At 41.5% G+C, this 15,547-nt stretch overlaps 1 protein-coding gene across 3 annotated transcripts in view; it reads right to left on the bottom strand.

The window, feature by feature from the left end:
• The window catches only part of LOC136862901 (uncharacterized), an 801,576-nt gene that overhangs the window by 371,217 nt on the left and 414,812 nt on the right, over positions 1-15,547 (bottom strand). The window lies entirely within an intron of this gene.

Below are 15,547 nucleotides of genomic sequence, written 5' to 3'. Positions count from 1 at the left end.
CCCCTCCGTCTTCTAATAGCGTTCGGCCTTCACCTCGCCGAACTTTCACCACCCGAAAATTCTACGCTTGTGGGTAACATGTGCCCTTTGATTAAATCCACTGGGACAAAGAATGGAGCAGGGTCATAACAAGGATGTTTTAAATGTGGCTCGTTTACTCATATCGCCAGAAATTGCCCCAATGCAAATAGCAAACCCTCCTGCTCAACTTCTGGTGCAACCTCCACGAATCCTAATAATCGAAAATGACTAGTGTCTCCGGCTGAGTGGGCGTGTTCATCTATTCCAGGCTCAGCCCCTGTTAAACACAGCGGAAGGACAACGGTTCCTCTAATCCATCATTTGAATGCCCAAAAGAATGGATCAGGATTGCGGCGGAGACCCACGCCCTCATACCATTTCTTAAGATCGAGTTGAATAGTGAACCCGTTACTGCTCTATTCGAATCAGGGAATGTTTGTTCCATTATTTCGGCTGAATGGTATTCTAAATTAAAGAGCATTTGTATGTTTCCTGACTATTGTTCGTCTTCGGTGCAATGCGTTTCGGCTAACTCCTCCACCTTAGAAATTTTAGGGTTTATCTTTGCCGAAATTTGGATTTCTAAATTCACCTGGAGAGTTAAATTGTTTGTGGCTAAACACTTGTCTTGCTCTATAATATTAGAAGCAGACTTCATGTCTCATACTGGTCTAGTGCTCGACATTCAGAGCAAGTCGTGCACCTTCAAATTTGCTAAACATTGTAAAATTCCGTTGCTAAAATGTAATTCGGTGTCATGTTCATCTGTTTCGCCTACCCAGGATGAGATGTTGTTAGACCTTAGACATCTACCTGAGGAGCAGGCTGAGAGTATTCGTAAATTGTGTCAGTCGTTTCCGGACGTATTTTTTTGCGATACTCTTGGTGTTACTGACCTTATTGAATACAAAATTGAGGTTACTGATTCGGTCCCGGTTAGATTTCCACCTTATAGGCTATATCCTCCTAAAATGAAGGCTCATAAAGACATCATCGACCAGATGTTAAAAGATGGTATTATTCGACCTTCTAAGTCGGCGTATTCATCGCCCATATTCCTGGTGCCGAAACCCCAAGGTGGCTTCAGGCCTGTGATTGACTATAGGGCTTTAAATCGGAAGGTGGTGTTACAATCTGTGCCGCTTCCTGACCTTCACTCTTGTTTTTTAAGGTTTCGGACGGCTATTTTTTTCACTATCTTAGACCTCAATATGGCGTACAATCAGATCCCTCTAGCTGAAGAATCGAAACATCTAACAGCTTTTGCCACGGATTGGAACTTGTATGAGTACAACCGCGTGCGTTTCGGGCTCCCAACGGGTGCAGCTGTGCTCACGAGACTGCTAGATAGGGTCTTCTCCGACATCAAGTTTGAATACTTGTGTCATTATCTGGATGATATCGTCGTATTTTCTACGACGTTTGAAGAACATCTAGATCATCTGAAGGAAATACTCAATCACCTTCGTAAGGCTGGGTTGACTGTGAAGTTGTCTAAGGTAGCTTTTGCTAAACCTTCCATGTCATTCGTATTGCATATTGGATCGCCGCATGGGTGTTTCTATTGATCATTCTAGGACACAAGCCATCCGTGATTTCAAACCTCCTAAGGACATCGAAGGTATTGCCAGTTTCAAAGGCATGGTGAATTTCTTCAGGAAATTTATTCCTAACTTCGCTAACAGAGCGGCGCCCTTGAAATTACTTCGTAGGAAGGGCGTCAAATTTGACTGGGAACCTTCTCAACAAGCCGCTTTCGGAGATCTGAAATTAGCTCCTTGTTATTCCCCGGTCCCTGCTATGCCTGATTTTTCCAAGAAATTCATTGTACAAACCGACGCCTCGTCATCGGCGGTGGTTGCTGTCCTTCTTCAGGAAACTGAACCTGGAAGGCAACCCATAGCCTATGCATCTAGGACACTATCGGCTCAAGAGGCCACATATTCCATCTATGAACTTGAAGGATTGGCTGTTTTATTTGCATTAGAGAAGTTCCGCCTCTATCTGGAACACGTCAAGTTCGACTTGGAAACATATAATCAAGCCTTAAGTTGGGTCTTAGCTAGGCCGCGTCGTACTGGTCGTATAGCCCATTGGGCCATCAGGATTTCTGCCGTCCAGTTTGATGTTAGGGATATCAGAAGATCTGAAAATGTCGTGGCGGATGGACTAAGCCGCATGTTTTCTCAGGATGTGGAGACCACTGAACAGGAAGATAATACATCTCTGCCCACGCCCATAGCTTCGGGCGTTAATGCCATTCTAACTGATGCCCCCGTGTTGTTTAGGGATATTGAAAAATATCAACGTGAAGATCCTGTGCTGGCCCCTATTATTGAAACCATTTCTTCTGGGGAACATGTCGTCCCTTATGTGTTGAGGAACGGGGTTTGGTGTTGCCCGTCGAGGCATGATCATAAGATGAAAGTAGTTGTCCCAGCCGTGCTTGTACCTATGATCTTCAAGTACTATCATGAGACCCCTTTAGGGGGGCATTTAGGCATCTTCAAAACTCGGTAAAAAAATCCGTGAGATGTTTATTTGGAAAGGTATGGACGGTGAAATTCGTGAATTGGTAAAAGCTTGTAAATCTTGTTTGCTTAGTAAACCCACCTTGTCCACTAAGCTAGGTCTATTATCTTCTCATCAAGCTTCGCGTCCCATGGAACGCCTCTATATGGACTACGTCGGACCCTTCCCCCAATCAAAGGGGAACGCCAACAAGTTCATTCTAGTGTGTGTAGATTGTTTCACTGGGTTTTCCTGGTTATTTCCGACTAAGCCGGCTACCGCTCAGTCCACCATTTCTTCTTTAAATACAATATTTGTTTCTTTTGGTCCTTGTCAATATACAGTTTCTGATAATGCTAAAGCCTTTACCTCCAACCTCTTCCGTAAATTCTGTTTTGATCTGTCCATTTCACATGTTACTACTTCGGCGTATTATTCTCAACCATCTCTAGCTGAGCGGGTCAATAGTAATCTTAGATCGGCTCTCATTGCGTTTCATCTTCAAGATCATTCCAGGTGGGATACGTCCCTACATTGGTTGGTCTTTGCTCTGAATTCGGCGGTTCATGAGTCCCATAAGTTCACTCCAGCTTCTCTGATGTTTAAATTTGTGCCTACCACGCCGCTCTCTAACCTTTGGTCACTCAATGATATTTTACCAGAGACAATAGATCCCGATAATATTAGGGATCTGTGGAAGAAACACAACCTGAAGGTTTCTCATGAAAAGGTTAGGGAAAGATATGATCGTGGATGGAGGCCCACCAATTTAAAAGTCGAAGATCAAGTCATGGTAAAAAAACTTTGTCCCAGCGGGCAAGCGTGCACCCAGATTTCATGGGCCGTGCGTCACTTTGGATTTTTTGACTCCCGTTATATTATTAGTGAGCAATCCAGCCACGGAGAGGATTTTTACAGTGCACCTCTCACAAGTAAAACCTGTTTAATGGCATTACCTTGTTGTTACTAAAATTTAGCAGGAGCTTTAAAGGTTATTTTTTTTTAATTTAAGGCCTTCTGCCCTATGGTTTCATTTCTTTATGTATATGATTTGTATGTACGATCTCCCCTCTGGTTTTTCTGCGGTCAATTCCTTAGTGGCCATTACCAAGCCCCCGTCTCCTGCATCTCCGCACTATTGACACTAAAGTACCTTCCACGCCGCCCGCCCCTCAGCATCACCAATAACAATCGTACCCTCTAAGCTCTAGTCTCCAACAATACTTTTCTGTCGCCGAGATCTTATTGTTTCAATGCCCCCTCAGCCGTTCGCTGCCGTACTTCAACTGAAGTGGGGTACGGGCCCACTCCACTCCCGTGAAGGCTTCTTGTGAACGGCGCGCTGGAGTCCATCGCCCAGCAAAGGCTGACGTGCGATGACCCTACCGCCAACTCATCTGGGGACTGCACATATACTTCCCATCTGCGGCGACCATCACCATGACTACTCCACTCATAATAGCGGGAGAGGTGTATCTGAGGGTACTTGAGGAATCCGGGCGACCTCAAATTGGTATCTGCAGCGGCGGGAGGTCTTGCCGTCTAATCTAATCAACATGTAACGAACTTCAACGACTTGCTGGACACTCTAAACCTGCATTTAATAATTTTTGCGATAAATCACTTCCAAAAAACTTAGAAAGAAATTTTTCTCCTCAACTGAAAATGTTTTCTCAAAATTCTTCTGTCACCCCAAGGAGGGACTTTTCGAGGGGGAGGCCTGTACCGGGAAGTACACCCCAATGCCGCGCATTTAAAACTAGCGCCTAAATGAACTCCTCTATTGGTAAAACAGTGAAACTCAAACTACACCTACTTTGAAATTTAATCAGAAGATGTCATCACTAAAATATCGAGTAATTTTGTTATTGTGCAGTTGCCTACACTGACTGAATTTATCAGTGTTTTGGTTGCCATTCATCGAGAATTTTGGACTTTTTCCCACAGATAACACTACAAAAACTATGATCATGTACCCTGGTGCGAAGTGAAAGAACTTTCGATTTAAAGAAGTTTTGTATTCATAAGTTTTTTTTCTAATTGAGGTTCATTTATTTTTGGGTTGGCAATATTTTATTTCCCTTTCCGCCAGTTTTGAATCTAGCCAATCCCCAATTTCTGTAATTAATTTTCTACCAATCACTGGCTTCTTGTACGATCCTGAAGTGTAACTTTGAATTGGACCAATTAAATGGAGAGGGTGTGGCTGGTTTATTCATGAATGATCTCGAACCTTCCCTGAGGTTTTATACACTGCGGCTTTTCACGTCTCTTGGCCAATTGATCGACATCTTACTAAGTGTGCGTGTCAAAGCAGGGGGCGGGCGGCGTCTTTCATCAGTCAGCAGTACATCGACAAGGTAATGGCCACATAACATCTTTCTTTCTTGCTAACTCCTCAGTTTAACCCGAAGGAAATGTCCGAATCGTTAACTATGTAGCCTACTTATCTAGCAATGTAACTTCTGCCGGCTAATGTAAACACTTCATAAAATCTTTAACTGTAAATCGGGGATAGAGAATGATGTACCCTCTCGAGCTCTCCTTCATCTTGGTTTGAGGTGACTACGTTTCATAACTTTTTTTCATTCTGTAACGTGATAATGTAATTTCTATACGAGTCACCTCAGTAGTTTGGGAACAGCCCCTGTTTCATCGGCCTAGTGCCTTTAAGGTTTTAAGTGTTCACATCCAGGAGTGCAAGTTTTCGCCTCAATTCATTTTGTGTTCGGGCCATTTATTTAACCGTTGTTCGTTATCCATGAAGGCCCGGTAGGTTGGGTATTAAATACCCCTGTGTAATCATTTTCTAATTGTAAGTTGTGCCTTGAGAGGCCAGAAATTGTAAGTTGATGTTGCCTTGAGTAGGCTTGGAAAACTGAGAGCCTGTTTGCTCTTTTTCAAAGTTTTTTAAGATTAATGAATGCCTCTTGAAGGCTAGATGTTGTAATTTCGGGAGCAAGTTCTGTTTGATATAGGGGATTTCTGTCCCTCACTAAATAATACCTCTTCCTTTTGTAAAATTGTAAAACTAGGGGACTGAAGCCCAGAATGTGTAATCTTGGACTTTCTTACTCTTGTTTCAAGATTGCTTTTGTACCGGATATGTTTTTAAGATTGTTTTTGGAAAAGAAATATAACCTTTTAAAGTTTTAATTCAATTTTGATATTGTAGATAGACTCATTCACCCCGGCACCTTCCTTAACCTCTTTCTGCTCCACGGGTAACCCCGTAATAAAATTAATTTGATCCCTATCAGATGAGTCCCGAATCATCGTCGAATGTTCTGATTTACTTCTTCCTGAAGCCTACTAACGTTCAATGTCACTAATGCGTGTGGTTGATTATGTAACTCCGACTGTTTTATTACTGAACGAAGCAGCTTGTATGTTTCCTTAGTTATTTTCACTATATGAACATCAAATTATAATTTAGTGACATACTGTATACAACTCTTAAATTCTTAATTGTCGATACAGTCTCTATTCTTCTTTCTTGCAATATTTTGAACTTACAAATTTCTTTTTCGTATTAAATATTGCAAATTTACCCCGTTTTCCTTTTCATGGTGAGCAAAGTAAGAATATGGTCTAGCACTGACCGCGTCTGTGATGGTCAAATTTATGGTAAGAATAGAAATTGTTTCCAATTGTGCTCTTCATGTGCATGGAGAAGATGAAGGTACCGTTAGCCACCACGTTCCCGTTAAGTATTTATGATTCAAACTCCGGCATAAATGCCTTCAAGATCTCAATCACCTTTCTCTTGAATGATGTCATAACGCCAATATTTTAAAAATACAGGTTAAACCGAAATTCGCGCACTCAGGCGTCGCAGCGCTACTCCTCACATGCCAGCAATAAAAAATGGCTGTCACAAAAGTTCGTCCTGCGAGTATATCTGGCAGAAAAAGGACGTTGAAAAGTGGCAATCTAACAACACTGGTACCACGTGTAGGGTAACTACCTCTGTCAGCAAATAATAGACGTGTTGTACAATTGGTGCAGCGGATAGCGTTTTGGGTTAACATGAAGGAGGTCGAGGGGTCGATCGTAAATGTGGTCCAGGTGGTATGGTATCAAGAATCTTAATCGTCAACAGTGAATAAATTCACGCCCAGGACGTGGAAAGGGCGTCTTTCAAAGCTGACCAATGAAAACGAATGTTCGTCCATTTTTAGGATCGTAGTATGTAAGTGCAAATGGTTTCTAGAGGACCCGCTGCAGTCATACGCCTCAACCCAGGATCGACCTCTAGAATGCTAAACCGAAAATCTATCCACTGCACCATCCGTACTACACGAGTATTAAGTGCTGACGGAGGTACCCTACATGTGGTTACAGTGTTGCCAGATTGCCACTCTTCAACATCCTTTCTCTGCGGGATATACTCGCAGGGTCCGCCTCTGTGGTGTAGTGGTTGGCGTGATTAGATGCCACCCCCGGAGGTCCGGGTTCGATTCCCGGCTCTGCCACGATATTTGAAAAGTGGTACGAGGGCTGGAACGGGGTCCACTCAGCCTCGGGAGGTCAACTGAGTAGAGGTGGGTTCGATTCCCACGTCAGCCATCCTAGAAGTGGTTTTCCATGGTTTCCTACTTCTCCTCCGGGCAAATGCCGGGATGGTACCTAACTTAAGGCCACGGCTGCTTTCTTCCCTCTTCATTGCCTGTCCAATCCAACCTTCCCATCCCTCCACAAGCCCCTGTTCAGCATAGCAGGTGAGGCCGCCTGGGATAGATAAGGAAGAGGGAAGGAAGCGGCCGTGGCCTTAAGTTAGGTACCATGCCGGCATTTGCCTGGAGGAGAAGTCGGAAACCAAGGAAAACCATTTCCAGGATGACTGAGGTGGGGATCGAACCCACCTCTACTCAGTTGACCTCCCGAGGCTGAGTGGAACCCGTTGCAGCCCTCGTACCACTTTTCAAATTTGTGGCCGAGTCGGGAATCGAACTTGGGTATTCGGGGGTGGCAGCTAATCACACTGACCACTACACCACAGAGGCGGACATCCAAGGATTAAGATCCTAAAATGCACAATTATTATTATTATTATTATTATTATTATTATTATTATTATTATTATTATTATTATCTTTTATTTACCAGTTTCTTCACTGTACGAATTATTTGGATGCAGCAGTGTACTTAACATGGTGGTTACCTCAACGTTTCAATTCGTAGTCTGTAACGCGAATTTTTTTTTTTTTTTTTTTGCTAGGGGCTTTACGTCGCACCGACACAGATAGGTCTTATGGCGACGATGGGATAGGATAGGCCTAGGAGTTGGAAGGAAGCGGCCGTGGCCTTGATTAAGGTACAGCCCCAGCATTTGCCTGGTGTGAAAATGGGAAACCACGGAAAACCATTTTCAGGGCTGCCGACAGTGGGATTCGAACCCCCTATCTCCCGGGTGCAAGCTCACAGCCGCGCGCCTCTACGTGCACGGCTAACTCGCCCGGTACGCGAAAAATTAGGGAAGCACTAATTTTAAATGGGGTGAGCACTGAAGTCTTGTGTGCCTTGCGTATGACGATTTATACTGGATAAATAGCAAGTAATAAATAACATTTCTGCGAATTCTTCGTTATGAAGAACGATAACGTAAACTCCTGTCCTCGTCTCAAGGTAGTGAAGCTCTTTACAATCACACCCCCTCTGGAGGTGAATGGAGGTGAGCTACAATGGATGTGTCTACCCACCAGCCCCCCGCCATTCTTAAATTTCTGGCAGTACCAGAAAGCGAACTAGGGCTTCCGTGGACGGGAGCTAATAGTGCTAACTGTTACGCTACGGATACGGATGGGAAGAGCGGTGATAAGGGCAATTATAAAATACAACTTTTGCACTGAAAGATGTACCAGCGGTTGTAATTTTAAAATGTTGATGATGACAAAGAAGTGTGCCAGTAAGGTGATGATGATGATAGATTTTTCTCATTTAGAAAGATCCCTTCCTGAAATGCGGGTTAGAATTTGTCGTTCAAAAGCTCACCTCTCTGACAACTATACGCAGTGCTTCAGTGAGAACGTCCTCCTGAAGCTGTGTACTCCAAATCCGTTAAAGGTATTGTCAGTTTGTCCCCGTGCGAGGAGTGACAGGAGTGACGCCAAGTGACGAACCTGTGACTGCTAGTCCTATCCACAACATTTCTCCTACCGTTAACTTACAAGGTTCTACAAATTCAATCCAAATTTCGATTCGAATACAACATGTTTTGGACCTAAAAACATCATACCACGAAGTTTACTGGTTAAGAAAATGTACACTGTGCTCTGTTCCCTACCCCTCGGCCAGCAGCAAAGAGAATAAGAAATGGACTAAAGCTGTGATGCTTTGTAGTTAGAACCAATGATCGTAAAAATACTTTAAAAGTATACAGTTAAAAATTGTGAATTTAATTTGTCTGAACTGATTAGATTTTATCTCAGTTAGCGACTATACTCTAAAGAAGAGAACCTTCGTATAGAGATCCAATGAATTACTGTTTATACAAGTGCATAGTGCAAAATATTAATTTATATTAACAAAACACCTAAACAACATGATGGTCTAGAAATGTATGCGTGAATACAACTGAATGCGATTTAAACCGACGTACCAAAAACTACAGATCTTCAAACTTACCTCAACAAATGAAACTCGTAACTCATGTCTGCGAGATAGCCTCACAATATCGACGACAGATTTATCCAACAGTCACTTTTGGAAGAGAATTTTCACATGCTCTCATAGAATCTCAGCAGTATCGACCTAATATTCGATTTATAATGTATAGTAGGCAGTATGGTGAGCTACTGTTCTTGCATGTTGTACTACGTGAAAATAACACCAGTATTTTCACTTAGTCTACAATGAATATACACTGATAACTTAATAAGTACCCCAATTATCATCTTCAGTACATGTGATTATTAATTTGAGCCCCATTTTAACATGTCAAGTGGTTGTGTGAACTTGATTTCTACCGTAAGGAAACTGGGCAAATTTACGTCGACTGGCGTATGGCAATAACAGGGAATATAACCTAAGAGTTTCTCAGCTCTCACATCGTTCAAAGGAAAGAAGCTTTCACGTGAATATTCAAATTCTAACGTGATAGAATCAACATTACTATTGCAAACTCTACTGAAGTGTCCCTTCCGCTATGTGCAGCAAAAGGTGCTGGGACCCCATACCCTCTCCAACGCCAGGGACTGTCACGTTCCTTATTCTTTCGGAAATACATTCACAGGGACCACCAAGCACAGTATTAGCATTATAATAAAGGGGTTAAAGTTCCACTGGCGTATGAACTACCGGTACCATGCTCAACTTTCGCTCAGCCACCTGGAACACGGGATAAAATTCGAGAAAACCAATTTTATAGCTACCACATTACAGTTCTTTTCTAATTTACACCGTGAAAGGTTGTACACTGAAAATCACTTCAAAAACTCCTTTGTTTGGAAAAGAGACCTGGAGTTTAACAGTAACTGCTTAGCTGCCATATCACTTCTACGGACGGAGTAGTAAAAGCACCAACAGGCAGTCGTGATCAAAACTGAAGTGTTGCAAGTGTAACTTTGACTCTCGTAAGCACCCAACAAAGGACCAATGGCTTCGAAGAGAGTTTTGGAAAAGTGATGTGCCATTCGATTCCACACATACAATGAAATTATACTGAACTCAAGTACTCACGTTGCTTAAGTTCAGAGTCCAAAGGGAACAAGACATTTCACCGGAACATTGAGTGATTCTCATGTGTTTGTGATTGACATTAAATTCATCAGGTACAATTGAAATAAGTTTGCGCGGTAATATTCAAGTTCCAAAGTGCGATAGAATCAACGCGACTGCTATTGCCACCTCTAACGAAGAATCCCTTCTGTTTGCTATTTGCTTTACGTCGCGCCGTCACAGATAGGTTGTATGGCGACGATGGGATAAGAAGGGCCCAGGAATAGGTAGGAAGCAGCCGTGGCCTTAATTAAGGTACAGCCACAGCATTTGGCTGGTGTGAAAATGGGAAACCACGGAAAACCATCTTCAGGGCTGCCGACAGTGGGGTTCGAATCCACTACCTCCCGGATGCAAGCTCACAGCCGTACGCCCCTAACCGCACGGGCAACTCGCCCGGTGGGAATCATTTCTGCTATATGAAGAAAAAGATGTTGGGACCCCCTAAACTCTCAAGCACCGGATATTTTTTATTCCTTATTCTTTCGGAAATTTCTTCATAGGAAACACCAATCACAGTATTGGCACAAGAATAAATGTGAATTTGATTGGTAGTTTCCAGGTTACAAGTTTTAAATATTTCGATTCATATTACATTACAACTATGTGTCCAAGGTATCATTTTGCTCATGTCCTTGTTGTACATATTTGACTTGTATGTCCACCGTGCTGAAAATGTGAAAATAATTATTATTAACATACGTCCTATGTACTCTAGACAACTAAAAATAATTGCCGGTTTGAGTGCCTCAGACGGTTGAGGCGCTCGCCTTCTTAACCCAACTTGGCAGATTCAAACCTGGCTCAGTCCGCTGGTATTTGAAGGTGCTCAAATACGTCAGCCTTGTGTCGATAGATTTAATGGCACGTAAAAGAACTCCTGCGGGACTAAATTTCGGCACCACAGCGTCTCCGACAACCGTGAAATTAGTCAGTGGGACGTAAAGTAAATAATATTATTATTGAAAATAAATGCAGTTACGTCTTCTGTCCTTATAAACCGTGTAATTATGTAAATAAATTCCAAGTGTTAGCTGATCCGTATTGTCTGAATAGAGATATTTACATCAATGAGCACGAATGACGGTGATGACTAAGATATTTCTCGTACGTTAGTAAGTTCAGGTGGATTTTAGAGAAAAATTTAATTCAAAACTGAACAGTTTCATCAAATTTTTCAGAACTACGAGTAATTTTAATGTGAGTAATCCACCTAAGAGAACTAGCCATTAGGCCATCAAAGGAACTATAACTTTACTTGTCCATAGACAATTGGTGAGAGTCTGAAACACTGACAGCGCACTCGACAGTCACTATTAAACTGAAACGAGACATCGATATGAAATTTACCTTTACCCTTTTATGCACATATTCAGGGCTTTTTTTCTGGCGGAACGCACCGGAACGGCCTTTCGGAACTTCTTCGTGGATACAAATCTCTAAAAATACTTCAAATACGATTTGTTTTCAGGTTAAGGAATTTTAAAAATATTATTTTTACTGTTCCCGCGCTAAATGACCTTAATTGAAGAGGAAATATCGCATATCGCCCTGTTATTTCTAGAATCAAAATCAATCGAAATCGAAAATATTCTTCCGATTTACGAGCAGCATGGATATACGATATTCGTTCTTGTTCTTTCTTTGCTCACTTTGTAGCTGTTTTGTATATTGGTCCCAGTTCTAGTTACGTTTCATCTGGATTGCTCTCAATATAGAGTACTGTTGTTCGATGTTGTAGATAATTGCCTGTGTTTGTTGCATTCTCAGCCATAGTTTGTACTACTTCTTCTTAGCAATAGGCATAACCTAAATCTATCGACCACGAGGCGAGAATGAAAAGGATTTCAGAATATTTTTGTGTGCCTACCACCAAACGCATAAATTGCCCAAACAGTTCGTCAGTCAATCAAGCTGTGAGATTTAGGTTATGTCTATTGCCGCGAAGTAACATCAAACTCAAGTGTGGAACTTGAAGCAACAGATGTGTCGACGAGTTCCCTAACGGTCTGTGAAGTTCAAAGTGAATTTCAAAGTCTATGGCCTAGTTATTGGACTGTAGAACAAAATAACGATTTTGTAAAGAAAAACTATTGGTTGTATTTTTATGACGGCAAGTTAGGTTGCTCAGTGTGCAAAAATGTTGGAAGTTTAGGTGTACAGAAGATTGCGGGTATGCGATTATCAGAAGAGTGGATAAACTGTGAAACTGTGTATTATGGAGAAAATCGTAAACAGAAGCTAACATCTCTCAGAAAAAAGATTTTCGAGCACAAAGAAAGTGCTGGACATAAAAGTGCTAATAAAATAACTGAAGAAGGGAAAACAGAAAAACTTGAGACAGTATGTGTAAAGTCATTAGAGAGAGAAAAATAAATTACTTGTAAAGTACTTCGTCCTGCTTATAAGGTGGCAAAAAAGAACCAGTCTTTCTACAATTTTGAAACTGAAATTGATTTACAAGAATTGAACGGGATTGATATGGGGGAGAATTTTGCATTCAAGTAATGGCTGCATAAATGTAGTAAATCACATAGGCAGTGAAATGAGAACAAGATCGATAAAAATGTACTTGATTCAAAGAGCAAGTTCTCTCTAATTCTTGATGAATCAACTACTCTAAGTCAAAAGTCTGTTCTGATAGTATATGTTCGCACCTACATTGAAGAAATAAAAATGGCAGAACCGGTCAACCTTTTCATTGATTTAATTGAGTTAGATGACGTAACAGCAAATGGAATTTACAAAAGCTTGATGTCTTCTACAGGAGCACTAGGGCTCACAGCAGATTTTCTAAAGGAACATTTAGTTTCACTGACGTGTGATGGTGCCGCAGTAATGTTCGGAGTACGTGGAGGAGATTCAAAACTTTTCAAAGACATATTTCCTGCCATTGTTCAGTGGCATTGTGACGGTATTTGATCCAATGAAGTATGTCAGAACTTGGTTGTTACAAGGTCGTCCTTCATCCATGGATAAAAAGAAGCAAGACCAGAAAACGAACTGAGCAGGATGATGACATGACAAAAATTTGGAAATTGTTTTGAATTCAGTGTAATTAGGTTTCGATGAAAATTACATGCTTTCTTAAATGTTCGGTAAATCCCATGTCTTCTTCCTTAATTTCCATCCTGTGAGTTCCGGTACCTCTGTTTCCAGAAAAAAAGCTTTGCACATATTTATTTTTATGGTGTTGACATTCGCTTAATACCGGCTGGTCGGAAACGACGTGAACCGTGTATATGATTTTTAGAGGGTAGGTTTTACTGATAAAGAAATTGAAAGAAATGATTTTACATCTCGAACCGTTGTAATTTTATCAGCTGCTGGAATTAGCCAATCAGAAATTATTGGCGAGTAGTCAATAATAATAATAATAATAATAATAATAATAATAATAATAATAATAATAATAATAATAATGAACATAAATAACATTATCACACCAAATTTTGCTTTACGTCTCACTAACTAATTTTATGGTTTTCGAAGACGCTGAGATGCCGGAATTTAGTCCCGCAGGATGTCGTTTTACGTGCCAGTGAACCTACCGACACGAGGCTGACGTAATTGAGCACCTTCAAATACCACTGGTTTGGGCCAGGTTCGAACCTGCTAAGTTGGAGCCAAAAGGCCAGCCGCTCAACCATCCGAGCCACTCAGGCGGGCCGGAAGCAGGAAATATAGATACGTTTAATTTATTTAGTTGTATAATATGTCCATTGAAAATGAAAACCTACAATCTGTTTTCCAGTCTTTGACCGGGCCAGAGATGTATAGAATGAATCAATATAGGCTATTAGTACGATGGGGTCACCACTCCCAAAGTGATTTTTTAATGACTGATAGATGCTATCAAATGATAATGGAGAGTGGTGCTGGAATTAAAGATAACATGGAAGACCGGAGTACCCGGAGAAAAACCTGTCCCGCCTCCGCTTTGACCAGAACGTATCTCACATGGAATTACCGGGATTTGAACCACGGTATCCAGTGGGATAGGCAAACGCGCTGCCCTATGAGCCACGGAGGCTCTTCTGTAACATGTCTATTACTCGTTTGAAACGAAGCGTTCGATGTGCTTTGATAATTCAATTCCGATACTACTCGGTTGGACATCCTATCCCATACGTGCATAGATTGACGTACATAACATTGTTTAGTTACACGTCAACACGAGTTTCCCTTCCTTCTTCTACATTCACGCATTGCGCAACAGGGATCGTACCGTATTTCACGTCCCGGCGCAGCCATCCCGCACCGACACATATTATCAGGTCATTTCCACACTCACTAGAACACGGGGCTGATGACCACAGACATCCCAATCCCCTAGAGGACCTAACAGCAAATGAACCCGTATTAACGCTGACAATTGGATACATCTCCAGGGTCCGAAACCGATGACCAGATTTGTCTGAAGCCCCTAAGACGGAAACAACCACAAAATCGGTCTGGCGAGAATGTTACGTAACATGGCATACCCTAGTAGCAGCCTTCAGCTGTTATCGTAGTTCAGTTGCTCTTAAATATAAAACCGGTTTGGCAAGTGTGTTACGTAACATCTAGTAGCATTGCATCAGTAGCGTTCATTTGTTACAGTAGAACATTTGCTCTTAAACATAAACAGAAACCAGTTTGGCACGGACGGCGCGTAACTTGCCTGTTATCGAAGAAAAGCTATTCATTCACAAGGACAACGCTTATTACCTATTCTAAAAACATCGTATACCTTTGATATCGAAAATAACTTCCGAAGATTACTCAAAGCTTGATATATAGTGGTTCGTCACATCGTTCTCAATTGCTACAAGAAATATCTGCACGTATACCCTTAACATCTGTATATTATTGTTAAGTTCAGCTGTTAGGAAGTGACTTTCCAAGCTCACATTTTTAACTCTGTTCCTTCGTAATCGGGAGAATTATCAAACTTATTCTAAATCATTGTACTTCTTTGTAATTTACACGCACTTAAAATTTCTGACCAGGCTATACTGCTCGATTTGACGCCCTATGACTCATGTTTAATTTACAATATATTATCGGCTGTGTGATTCATGATCCATGAGAAGAAGATTTTAGGATAGTTTACGACAGTTTGATATTGGTTTAGAACGACTTTGTTATCTATCACGAGTGCGTAATTTTTTTTTAAATTTCTATCATGCTCCAGGCTGGTAAATGCTAGGACACAACCTTATTTCAAGGCGCGCATTACAAACTTCTTCTTCATAAATTATTGGTTTTAAACACGTAATTATGGACAAGATTTTCGCTTTAATACAGTTATAGG

Source organism: Anabrus simplex, chromosome 2, assembly GCF_040414725.1.
Source record: "Anabrus simplex isolate iqAnaSimp1 chromosome 2, ASM4041472v1, whole genome shotgun sequence".
Lineage (NCBI taxonomy): Eukaryota > Metazoa > Arthropoda > Insecta > Orthoptera > Tettigoniidae > Anabrus > Anabrus simplex.
The sequence above is the reverse complement of the archived record's forward strand: the minus strand, read 5'-3'. Positions and strand labels throughout refer to the sequence as shown.